Here is a 13,859-nt window from a genome sequence, read left to right on the forward strand (position 1 = left end):
CTTGTTAGAGGCTGCTTCCTATCAGCTGAAGGCTATGCTACTTTACTACTTGACGCCCCGAGGAGCAAGAGTGGACGAGAGCTCGCTAGAAACTTGATAAGCCGCGGAGCGGTGCTAGCGGCGCTGGTCGCGACTCGCGGGTCCAACGAAACTAATACGAACCGCGGTCGATAATTGCAACCCCTAACAAGTGTGGTATCGAACGTTGATACCACAGGAGGTAAATCGGTAGATGTGATGTGCGTGTACAGACAAACAAATGATTACGATTTCAGAAAAACTGGATGATTTATTCATCCAATTTTATTCCAGAGAAAGAGCTTCACAAATTGAGCAATTCATTAACGCTCTGGTCCACCTGTAGTCCTTATTCGAGCGGTTATTCGACTTGACATTGAGTGACAGTTGTTGGACGTCCTCCGCAGGTATCATGTCAGATTCTGTCCATTGGCGTGTTAGATCGTCAAAATCCCGAGCTGGTTGGAGGGCCCTGCCTATACTGCTCCGAAAGTTCTCAGTTGGGGAGAAAACCGGCGACATTGCTGGCCAAGGTAGGGTTTGGCAATCACAAAGACAAGCAATACAAACTCTCGCGGTGTGTAGGTGAGCATTATCTTACTGAAATGTAAGCCTAGGATGGCTTGCCATGAAGCCCAACGAAATGGAGGGTAGAACATCGTCGACGTACCGATGTACTGTAAAGGTGCCGCTGATGACAACCAAACGGGGCCTGCTGTGAAAAGAAGTGGTACCCCAGACCATTACTCCTAGTCGTCAGGCTGTATGGCGGGCAACAGTCAAGTTGGTATCACACTGCTGTCTGGGGCATCTCCGAACACGTCTTGGGCCTGGAGTAGAATTGTCTTCAGTGATGAGTCCCACATCCAATTGTGCCCCAATGAACAGTGAAGACTTATATGGAGAAGCCCTGGACAGTGGTTGGTTACCACCCTGACTGTCAGCCATCATTTGGCCCAACAACCAGGACTGATGTTCAGGGATGCTATCTCTTTTCATAGAAGGACCTTTTGGTTGTCACCCACGGCACCATTACAGCACAACAGCACTCCGTCTTCAGGCCACAAGTGGCCCATCGGGACCATCCGACCGCCGTATCATCCTCAGTTGAGGATGCGGATAGGAGGGGCATGTTGTCAGCACACCGCTCTCCTGGTCGTTATGACGGTTTTCTTTGACCGGAGCCGCTAATATTCGGTCGAGGAGCTCCTCAATTGGCATCACGAGGCTGAGTGCACCCCGAAAAATGGCAACAGCGCATGGCGGCCCAGATGGTCACCCATCCAAATGCCGGCCACGCCCGATAGCGCTTAACTTCGGTGATCTGACGGGAACCGGTGTATCCACTGCGGCAAGGCCGTTGCCACAGCACAGCGATACGCCGACTATATTCTACGCTCCATTTTGTTGCCCTTCATGGCAAGCCATCCTGGGCTCACATTGCAGCAAGGTACAGCCCGCCCGCACACGGCGATAGTTTCTAAGCTCGTCTGCATGCTTGCTGAACCCTACATTGGCCAGCGAGGTGCCGGATCTATCCACTGAGAACGTTCGGAGCATTATGGGCAGGGCCCTCCTGGCAGCTAGGTATTTTGGCGATGTAGCGCGCCTGTTGGAGAGATTTGGGCACGATATCCCTCAGGAGGACAGCCAACATCTCTGTCAATCAATGCCAAGCGGAATAACTCCTTGTATAAGGGCCAGCTGTCGACCAACGCGTTCTCTTGAATAAATCACCCAATTTTTCTGAAATTCTTATCATTTGTTTGTCTGTACACGTACATCACATCTACCGATTTCTGTCCCGTTCGGACAATACCTTGGTGGTGAGTTTTTTGTCTTAAAGTGTATTTAAAAAAGCCAAAAATTTGTGACAATCAAGATTATATATTTCATTCCTGCTTGTAGAAATACATTGTCTCTTTTTTTGCCTGTCATTGATTAGACGAAAGTATTATTCAGTTGCCTGCTTGGAACTGACGCGTTGCCAACGTTTGAGCATTAAAGACGTGCCGCTATGATTGGCGCTGCCCTCGATCTAGACCTTAGCCAATTTTCCTATTATTTGTGTAACGCTTAGGTACGGGGTCATCCACGTATGATTCAAGAACCGTGTCCGGAGTTGCGCAGACACCAGTACCGGTGAGACAGAAGTCACGCTCAAATTGCTGCACACACCATGGCTCGTCCCTTTGGCTTTGCTGGATGGCGTATCAGTTTAAGCTGAATCAGACGTGTTAGGAACCGTCTAGTAACAAAGTCCAAGTAAACAGTCACACCATTTAGTACTTTAGACTGGTGTGTCAGTAGCATCTGATCATACACTACTGGCCATTAAAATTGCTACACCACAAAGATGACGTGCTGCACACTCCAAATGTATCCGACAGTAAGAAGATGCTGTGATATGCAAATGATTAGCTTTTCAGAGCATTCACACAAGGCTGGCGCCGGTGGCGACACCTACAACGTGCTGACATGAGCAAATTTTCCAACCGATTTCTCATACACAAACAGCAGTTGACCGCATTGCCTAGTGAGACGTTTTTGTGATGCCTCGTGTAAGGAGGAGAAATGCGTACCATCACGTTTCCGACTTCGATAAAGGTCGGATTGTAGCCTATCGTGATTGCGGTTTATCGTATCGCGACACTACTGCTCGCGTTGGCCGAGATCCAATGACTGTTAGCAGAATATGGAATAGGTGGGTTCAGGAGGGTAATACGGAACGCCGTGCTGGATCCCAACGGCCTCGTATCACTAGCAGTCGAGATGACAGGCATCTTATCAGCATGGCTGTAATGGATCGTGCAGCCACGTCTCGATTCCTAAGTCAACAGATGGGGACGTTTTCAAGACAACAACCATCTGCACGAACAGTTCGACGAAGTTTGGAGCAGCATGGACTATCAGCTCGGGAGATCATGGCTGCGGTTACCCTTCACGCTGCATCACAGACAGGAGCGCCTGCGATGGTGTACTCAACCACGAACCGGGGCGCACGAATGGCAAAACGTCGTTTTTTCGGATGAATCCAGGTTCTGTTTACAGCATCATGACGGTCGCATCCGTGTTTGGCGACATCGCAGTGAACGCACATTGGAAGCGTGTATTCGTTATCGCTATACTGGCGTATCACCCGGCGTGATGGTATGGGGTGCCCTTGGTTACACGTCTCGGTCACCTCTGGTTCGCATTGACGGCGCTCTGAACAGTGGACGTTACATTTCAGATGTGTTACGACCCGTGGCTCTACCCTTCATTCGATCCCTGTGCAACCCTGCATTTCAGCAGGATAATGCACGACCGCGTGTTCCAGGTCCTGTACGGGCCTTTCTGGGTACAGAAAATGTTCGACTGCTGCCCTGGCCAGCACATTCTCCAGATCTCTCACCAATTAAAAACGTCTGGTCAATGGTGGCTGAGCAACTGGCTCGTCACAATACGCCAGTCACTACTCTTGATGACCTGTGGTATCGTGTTGAAGCTGCATGGGCAGCTGTACCTGTACACGCCATCCAAGCTCTGTTTGACTCAATGCTCAGGCGTATCAAGGCCGTTATTACGGCCAGAGATGGTTGTTCTGGGTACTGATTTCTCAGGATCTATGCACCCAAACTACGTGAAAATGTAATCACATGTCAGTTCTAGGCCGGCCGGGGTGGCCAAGCGGTTAAAGGCGCTACAGTCTGGAACCGCGCGACCGCTACGGTCGCAGGTTCGAATCCTGCCTCGGGCATGGATATGTGTGATGTACTTAGGTTAGTTAGGTTTAAGTAGTTCTAAGTTCTAGGGGACTGATGACCTTAGAAGTTAAGTCCCATAGTGCTCAGAGCCATTTGAACCATTTGTGAATTCTAGTATAATATATTTGTCCAATGAATACCCATTTATCATCTGCATTTCTTCCTGGTGTAGCAAGTTGAATGGCCAGTAGTGTAGATTGAAACGTTACAAAGTAATGGTAGGGCAATAACTGACCAATTCAGGTGGGCCCGTATTGCAACTCGCTAATGCAGTCACGTGCAGTATGGAGAAGCTGATACAGAGCTCCTCTCTTTTACTTGATAAAGCATAGCTGCACTTACCAGGGTAAAAACTCGCTGAACAATCCGACAATCCTCAGCAGTTACCTCCAGAGCTTCTGCATGATGTGGAAGGACGAGTGTGGCGAGCAGTTATTTTACTGAACCAATCTTTTTCCGTCAAACTATAGCGTCTGAAAGGCACATCGACAATATGTTGCAATCTTTTTCTCAGGGAACTACCATCAGAAAGACCAAGTAATACTAATTTCTGAGAGGTATATCGACAATATATTGCAATCTTTTTCTCAGAGAACTGCCATCAGAAACACCTAGTAATACTGTCATATGCCATTTACAGTGTGTGTTGGCTTGCGTTGTCCGGCATGAAACAATCCTAGATCTTTTCGTTCGTTGTTGAAAGAAACCATCGGGAAAACTGTAAAGGTAAACAAAGTTCAGGGAGAAGAAATAAAAATTTTAACTTTTGCCAATGAAATTGGATTTCTGTTAAAATACGGCAAAGGAGATGGTAGATAAGGTGAATGGAATGGATAGTGTCTTGAAAATAGGTGCTGAGATGAATATAAATAAACGTAAAATAAGGGTTGAGGAACGTATTCGAATTAATTCAGGTGATACGGAAGGAATTAGATTGGGAAACGAGACACAGACTTGCACGGAGAGGCTAGTGGCAAGAGATGTATCAAGCCGGGATTTGGACTGGAAAACATGGAAGCTTTACACGTTTGATTTTATTATCCATAACTAAAATACTTTAATGTAAATGTCTTGATAAATGAGTCTAAGTCATTTATTTTAAATGCTGAAAATTTATAATTTGTTTGTGGGCAATGACCCTTCACCAGTATTATGCTATGACGCGGCTGTATCATGTTGTTGCAAGGTCGTTAGCCAAATAGTAATGAAACAACACGCAACAAACTAATAATACTAGGAAAAATCGACACAGCTCTCCCTAGTCGATGAACAGACTTATAATCAAACAAGACGGGCGAGTGCAGTGTGCGTTACCTTCACTGAATAATAAGAGAATGATCGTTGAATCTGGCCACTGTACGCGACGATGATACCATCATAGTGAGAACAACAAGTTCAGGGCCGCTGGTGGCCGAGCGGTTCTAGGCGCTTCAGTCTGGAACCGCGCGACCGCTACGGTCGCAGGTTCGAATCCTGCCTCGGGCAAGGATGTGTGTGATGTCCTTAGGTTAGTTAGGTTTAAGTAGTTCTAAGTTCTAGGGGACTGATGACCTGAGATGTTAAGTCCCATAGTGCTCAGAGCCATTTGAAACAACAAGTTCAGGTGTGCAGCAGGTTCTATTTATTACTAGTGGTTCGCCTAATCATGGTAAAGTTGGAGGAAATTTTGAAGGATCTCGTAATGTAAATCAAGTCTGAGTATAAAAGATTTTTATTTGCTCTAGTTATCGGACACAAAACACAAGTAGTTAACAGAGGGCGAATTTTTCTAAAAATCTGTACAGCAGAGAAGCAGAGGGTATAGAAGTCTCTGCGCTTGTCAGCATGCAGCCAAGATAGGTGTGTTTATGATGGTGATATATGATCAAAGAGTAGAACATCACAAATGTAACGAACACAAGCATTCATAACCAGGTCGAAGCATCGTGAGCTATCCTGAGAAAGGGCTTGCAGAATAGCAACGCTGTCGTCAATAGTTGGAAGTATAAATGTTGGTACAAGTTTATTTTTCAGCTCAAGAGGGAAGAACTTCTTGTATTTCTGTAGGACACGGAGACATGCTGGTATCTTATTGCACAGTGTAGTTACTTGCTCAGTTCAATTTAGATTTTTGGTTATTATTACTCTCAGACTGTTTTCTGTGGAAGTGAAGTTGATATTAATTGTCCTATTTAATCGGCCGCAGTGGCCGAGCGTTTCTAGGCGCTACAGTCTGGAGCCGCGCGACCGCTACGGTCGCAGGTTCGAATCCTGCCTCGGGCAAGGATGTGTGTGATGTCCTTATGTTAGTTAGGTTTAAGTAGTTCTAAGTTCTAGGGGACTGATGACCTCAGAAGTTAAGTCCCATAGTGCTCAGAGCCATTTGAACCATTTTGTCCCATTTAGGGTTTAAAGATAGTAGGGTTTGCCCATATTTCGGGATAATGAGCCTAGAATGGCCAACTAGTACCCCGTGGGTTTTTTGGGTGAGTTGAGCTTGAGCCCCATATCCTGCGCCAATTTTGATAGTGCACACAAGTCGGTATTGAGAGTCTCGATTGTTGTCTTCAAGTTTACTGATTTTTTACTTCCATACAACTGGAGTTCATCAGCTTACATGTGGTATTTTCAGTAGGACGAAACAGATGACACGTCTTTCACGTTCAGTGGAAATGGTATAGGATCTACTACCGAACGCTGAGGGACTCCGTGTGTACCAGGTATGAAAAAATAATGGCTGTGAGTACTATGGGACTCAACATCTGTGGTCATCAGTCCCCTAGAACTTAGAACTACTTAAACCTTACTAACCTAATGACATCACACCCATCCATGTCCGAGGCAGGATTCGAACATGCGGCCGTAGAAGTCGCGCGGTTCCAGACTGAAGCGCCTAGAGCCGGCCGGTGTGGTCGTGCAGTTCTAGGCGCTTCAGTCTGGAACTGTGTGACCGCTACGGTCGCAGGTTCGAATCCTGCCTCGGGCATGGAAGTGTGTGATGTCCTTAGGTTAGTTAGGTTTAATTAGTTCTAAGTTCTAGGCGACTGATGACTTCAGAAGTTAAGTCGCATAGTGCTCAGAGCCTTTTGAACCATTTTTTTGAAGCGCCTAGAGCCGCTCGGCCACATAGACCGGCCCAGGTATGAAAACAGAGTTGCAAACAAGCATAAATTAATTACGCAACTCAGTTTTTTCGAGATAATAGTTGAAACTTTACGACTACTTCTCGTACTTCATAAAAATTATAACAATGAAAGACTCCGTGTAATATAGAGTTTGCATGTCAACAAATTAATTTTCTTGTTAAATACTTTTTGGGATTCCACCAACTGAAGAGATTTATTTAAGAGCTGCGTGGCCGGGAAAGTTTGAATGCAGCTGCTCTATATGGTAATCTACCTATCTTGAAGTTAAACAATACCCTCACATACCTACTTGGTAAGATATAAGTTGTTTGTGAAAAAGCTCGGGGTTAGGTTACAAGAATGTTTTACGCAGCCGCAAGCACCTGCATCCGGACAGCTACGCAGAGAGAGATAATGGCTGAAGCGGGTCAAGGCGGTGAGCACACACCGAGCGCTGTTTGCCGCGGCACTTGGCACTGTGTTCCCGTCGCGGCTCTCCAAGCAAGCTACGGCGCGTCGCCGAGTTTCCAGAAGCGGCACTGTTTGTAAACGCGGCGCGGAGGAAGCGAAAGGCTGCCCGTTCCCCATTCACCGCCCGCCCTCCCTGAGTCAGCCGCTGGAGTCACTCGCGTCACCCGTTCCAGGAAGACGGCTCACCGCGGCCGGAACGAGCTGCTGCTGCCGCTGCTACTGCGGCGGCCAATTAGCGAGTCTGGAGTAAGGGGCTTACGAAGCGCGACGTCGCGGAGCTGCTCAAGGCTGCCGCCTCGGAATCGTGCGCCTGGAAGCGGCAGCATAAGGCGTGAAATGAGAAGCCACGCTATTCGAGTGCCCTCAGCAGATAGGAATGCGTCTGCTTCCTGATATAAGGTTGCGTATGTCAGAAACGGTATGTAACTCCGTTCATCGTCAGCTTAACACAGCTGTCGAGGTGCGACTGTACATTCCGCTTCGTTCACTGTTACGTCTATGGATTCTGCCTCCTGCAGAACGTAAACCGCATTCTGCGGCTTACTGGCGTGTACCGCTGTAACTGGCCTTTAATAAAACCTCAAGTCGGACAGCTGTGTTCTAATAGGGAAACCCATTTAGCATTTATTCTTTTTGTTAAGGCATTCGACAACTGTGATAGAACAGTGGGGAATTATGAGGAAAAGAGGACAGCCACGACCTCTAATAAATTTTTTAAAGGGTCTGTACAAACACACGACTGTAATTTTAGATTTAAATGGTACTCTAACGCAGCCAGCAACCACAAAGGAGTTAGACAAGAATGCAACATTTCATCCACTCTTTTTAACATTTATTTAGATGACGCAATCAGGAAATCGAAGGAGATTTTTAAAAGGGGAATTGTCTTTTATGTGCAGACGACAGCACACTGCTGCTGGAGAATGAAGATGACCTATAAAGGGGGCTACATTAGTTAGATAATATTGAGAAGAATACAATTTGACAAAATCAATGGTCTTTACTGGAAAATACTCTTATGGACAAAATTTGTGATTGACTATTAAAGGAGGTCAAACATTTTAGCAACATAGGTTGCGACGTCAGCGTCACGTACGAATATGACGAAGGCACAAAGAAGAAATTAGCAAAACGAGGAATGAAGTCTCGACGCTTGCTTACGGAAGTGAACTGTGGGTTATAAGTAAACGCCAGCAAAACGACTATAAACAGCAAAATGGTTCAAATGGCTCTAAGCACTATGGGACTTAACATCTGAGGTCATCAGTCCCCTGGAACTTAGAACTACTTAAACCCAACTAACCTAAAGACATCACACACATCCATGCCCGAGGCAGGACTCGAACCTGCGACCGTAGCGTTCGCGCGGTTCCAGACTGAAGTGCCTAGAACCGCTTGCTCACAACGGCCGGCTTCTTTGATTACTTTACTCAGTTTTTTATGAGAGAGGGCGAGCAGCCCTCTGATCGAACACGCTGAGCTACCGTGCCGGCGAAATGTGTGCCACGCCAGGATTCGAACCCACGATCCCCTGCTTCTTTTTTTATTTTTATTTCTTTGTTGATCTCATTTTATTCCATTTTGCTCGTTGTATTTCTTCGAGGCGGACGTCCCATAACTCTCGTTCAGGCACTTCGTTGATCTGTTCACTCAGTTGTTTTATTACAGAGGGTACCTGCTTCTCTGGCCGAACACGCTGAGCTACCGTGCCGGCATTCTCGGCCAAAGCGGCCGGCTACAAGCAGCAAATAATGAGATTTCCAAGAGCGGTAAATGGATGCACAAGAGCTAACAGATTTCAAAACTCAGAAGTCAGGGAACACCTGAATATTTTTCCTATCTATACTACTGTAGCCGGCCGCTGGGGCCGAGCGGTTCTAAGCGCTTCAGTCCGGTACCGCGCAGCTGTTACGGTCGCAGGTTCGAATCCTGCCTCGGGCATGGATGTGTGTGATGTCCTTAGGTTAGTTAGGTTTAAGTAGTTCTAAGTCTTGGGGACTCATGACCTTAGACGTAAGTCCCATAGTGCTTGGAGTCATTTGAACCATTTTTTATACTACCGTATAAAAACAAATTGTTGTTTAACGTTGTTATCAAAAATTACGAAAGGTTTTTCACCATTTTACTTCAAATTCTTACACTATACACTAATAAATGTTCGGATGGACATAGGGTCGTTGCTTAATGCTGTTACCAAAACGCTCAAAAAGTTCTTATGGTGGTAGGCGTATATTTTTTAATATATAGAAAATATATATATGTTGTGTACATAGTTCCGCGTAGTCAGCGCGTACACAACTTTCCCACTAGAGCGCGCCCCGCTAAGCACAACAGCGCAGGCGCAGCACTCGTCCGTCTCCGCACTACGAGATGGCGCTGCCATAAAGACGGACCAAATTCTGCTTCCGCCGATCCGCGTATTAATATGTAACACAGCCAATGAGATTGCTGCTAACGTAGAACCTTTTCTCCTCGCGGATTACACTCGCGCAGTGATTCATGAACGCGCGAGGTATTATAAAGAGTGTACAGACCTCCGATTAGTCAGTCTACATTTGTCTGCATCTGTCGGCATTAGTCTGCATCAGTCTGTACCAGTCTACATTTGTCTGTACCAGACTATGATCAAGTTTCAGTCTGCTCCTAATAAGATTACCATATTCCTGTACATAGCCATGAAGATAAATGTATAGACACGTTTGTCAAGTATGAGATATATGTGAGAATAAGATTAACGTACCAGTACCAAAGGAACTTCAGATTGTCAATTGTAAATAGCATACAGAACCAAGTTAAGTAATTTTTATGCTTGTTATTATTTTAATAAATGTGTGTGAAAATTAATCAAGTTCTGTTTAAAGTTCGTCACCGTCAATCTGCTATTCTAAGCGTGCAAGTGGCATTTCTATCGTCTGACCTAACGGCAGAAGATAAACACGCCACGATAAGACCACGAGACATATTGCTGACATTCGCCTACTCGCCTACGCACACCACAATATATATATATATATATATATATATATATATATATATATATATATATATATATATATATATATATATATATTAAAAGTAGCGAAAAATTGTTACAAAAAATCTCGACAAATTCTTGACCGAGGTACCTCAGATTTTTACATAACAGAATAATAAATGTTTGGGCGGGCATAAGCTACATACTTTTAATATATCTGGTATATATATATATATATATATATATATATATATATATATATATAATAAGAAATGTTGTTCGCAAAAATCTTGAAAAGTTCTTAACGGATTTCAAATTTTTAGACGATACTCTAACAAACATTCAGGAGGACATAGACTACCTGTTTTTTAAAAAAAATTTTACGCGATACTGTAATAAAAATTGAGATGAACATAGACTATTGTATTTAAATAACAATGTTCAGTTTTTCTGTTAAAACCGACTGTGAAAAAGAAAATGTATGCTGTGCTGCGAAATATACGCTGTCGTTTTCTTTCTCGAAATCAGTTTTGACTACGATGGAAGGACATTTAAACCATTAGACAAATCGCTTCTCCCATATATATTCTTTCTCCTTATATGTAATTTTACACAAAAACTGTATACACAACAATGTGCTACTTTGATTTCTTCAACTAAGACGGTTGTAACAGAAACAAGAAAAGTTGTCTCTATGGCTACCTTTATAAGCCTACATGCATTCGCACGTTAAAACTATACGAAATACTGCCCCTGAAGCTACCATCCTCACAGATCCAGCAGCAGCAGAGATAAACTGTGTGATCAAAAGTATCCGGACAGCTGGCTGAAAATGACTTACAAGTTCGTGGCTCTCTCCATCGGAAATGCTGGAATTCAATATGGTGTTGGCCCACTCTTAGCCTTTATGCCAGCTTCCACCCTCGCAGTCATACGTTCAATCAGGTGCGGGAAGGTTTCTTGGGGTATGGCAGCCCATTCTTCACGGAGTGCTGCGCCGAGAAGAGGTATTGATGTCGGTCGGTGAGGCCTGGCACGAAGTCGGCGTTACAAAACATCTCAAATGTGTTCTATAGGATTCAGGTCAGGACTCTGTGCAGGGCAGTCCATTACGAGGATGTTATTGTCGTGTAACCACTCCGCAATAGGTCGTGTATTATGAACAGGTGCTCGATCGTGCTGAAAGATACAATTGCCATCCCCGAATTGCTCTTCAGCAGTGGGAAGCAAGAATGTGTTTCAAACATCATTGTAGGCCTGTGCTATGTTAGTGCCACGCGAAACAAGGGGTGCAAGCCCCCTCCATGAGAAACACGACCACACCATAACATTATTGTCTCCGAATTTTACTGTTGGCGCTACACACGCTGGAAGATGACGTTTACCGGACATTCACCATACCCACACCCTGCCATCGGATCGCCACATTGTGTACCGTGATTCGTCACTCCACACAACATTTTTCCGCTGTTCAGTCGTCCAGTGTTTACGCTCCTTACACCAAGTGAGGCGTCGTTTGTCATTTACCGGCTTGATGAAAGTCTTTTAAGCAGCCGCTCGACCATGAAATCCAAGTTTTATCACCTCCCGCCTAACTGTAATCGTATTTGCAGTGGATCCTGATGCAGTTTGGATTCCTATGTGATGGTCTGGACAGATGTCTGGCTATTACACATTACGACCTCTTCAACTGTCGGCGGTCTCTGTCAATCAACAGACGAGATCGACCTGTACGATTTTGTGCTGTTTGTGTCCCTTCACGTTTCCACTTTACTATCAAATCGAAAACAGTGGATCTAGGGATGTTTAGGAGTGCGGATCTCGCGTACAGACGTATGACACATGTGACACCCAATCATGTGACCACGTTCGAAGAGCGTGATTTCCGCAGAGCACCTCATTCTGTTCTCTCACGATGTCTAATGACTACTGAGATCGCTGATAAGGAGTACCTGGCAGTTGGTGGCAGCACAATGCATCTAATATGAAAAACGTATGTTTTTTGGGGGTGTCCGGATACTTTTGATCATACCCCGTACGCCAACAATCTCAATCAGTTTAGCTATTCACTTTAAGCGACTTTAATTCTCATTAATTCCCAGTAGAAATTGCGTTTGCAGTATTAATAATAATAATAATAATAATAATAATAATTAACAAGACTCAAGGTCAGAGAGAGGGAGGAGACGAAACGGACGGCGAGGGTGAGAGGAATTGACATAGACAGGGGAAAGAAGGAGGTGGACAGAGAAAGGGGTGAGGAGATTATGGTGAGAGAATGGGGAGGAGGTGATGGACAGGGAGAGAGGGGAAGATGGTGGTGGTGGTGGTTAGCGTTTAACGTCCCGTCAACAACGAGGTCATTAGAGACGGAGCGCAAGCTCGGGTTAGGGAAGGATTGGGAAGGAAATCGGCCGTGCCCTTTCAAAGGAACCATCCCGGCATTTGTCTGAAACTATTTAGGGAAATCACGGAAAACCTAAATCAGGATGGCCGGAGACGGGATTGAACCGTCGTCCTCCCGAATGCGAGTCCAGTGTGCTAACCACTGCGCCACCTCGCTCGGTAGAGGGGAAGAGATGACGGACAGAGATAGGGGGGGAAAAGGACAAACTGAAACGGACATCTCCAATGAATGAGTGGAGAAAGATTACCTCTACAGATAAGAAGATTTAATGCAGTTGGGAGAAGAAATTAAGGAAGACCGAGCAAGTGATGGGACCATAACAGGTATAACAAACAAAGGCCTTATGCTCCCAGTGGAGGTTCAAATGGTTCAAATGGCTCTGAGCACTATGGGACTCAACTGCTGTGGTCATAAGTCCCCTAGAACTTAGAACTACTTAAACCTAACTAACCTAAGGACATCACACACGTCCATGCCCGAGGCAGGATTCGAACCTGCGACCGTAGCGGTCGTGCGGTTCCAGACTGTAGCGCCTTCAACCGCTCGGCCACTCCGGCCGGCCAGTGGAGGTAATGATGAGATAATGCTATTTATGTGAAAATGTAAAAGCGACGAACAGCCGAAAAACAATAAAATTTCGTTTTCTTTTAATATGATTTATAAATAAGAGTATTTAAATAGCATCCACCAGGATCACTCACCCTCATTTTTGTCAGCGCCCTGCGGTAGTTAACGCGTAGCGTCCGCGTAGTCAGAGTCCATCATAGAGAACCTCATGAAAAGCGCCAAGTTTGCGGAAGTCCGGCTCTAAGGCTTAAAAGAGTAGTGAGAACTTTTGAAAATAAAGTAATATGTTTACTATTCGCGAGACGTACGTGATCCACGTGAGTCACGCGATCCAAAGACAACTGCCAGTCGCCGTCTGCATAACAAGGCGAGAAGCTACGGCCAAAAGGCTAAGCAAAACGCCATTCTTCTCCACTGTTGCTCCTCACTGGTAATCTCTCTCTCTCTTTCTCTCGTCACAATCCTGTAAAGGCTTTCTTGGTATCATTTTGCAACTGATATTGTAATTGGTGCTTCATCATATGTAAAAACTGATAGTGAATACTAGTGCGCGCTCTGGTCTCGAGTTAGTG

General features: G+C 45.3%; 1 protein-coding gene and 1 pseudogene across 1 annotated transcript in view; one reads left to right on the plus strand and one right to left on the minus strand.

Moving 5' to 3' along the window:
* LOC126260512 (uncharacterized) overlaps window positions 1–13,859 on the plus strand; it is a 235,222-nt gene that overhangs the window by 43,940 nt on the left and 177,423 nt on the right. The gene's annotated exons all lie outside the window — the stretch shown is intronic.
* Window positions 1,266–1,383, minus strand: LOC126261089 (5S ribosomal RNA; annotated as a pseudogene).

This window comes from Schistocerca nitens, chromosome 5, assembly GCF_023898315.1.
Source record: "Schistocerca nitens isolate TAMUIC-IGC-003100 chromosome 5, iqSchNite1.1, whole genome shotgun sequence".
Taxonomy (NCBI): domain Eukaryota; kingdom Metazoa; phylum Arthropoda; class Insecta; order Orthoptera; family Acrididae; genus Schistocerca; species Schistocerca nitens.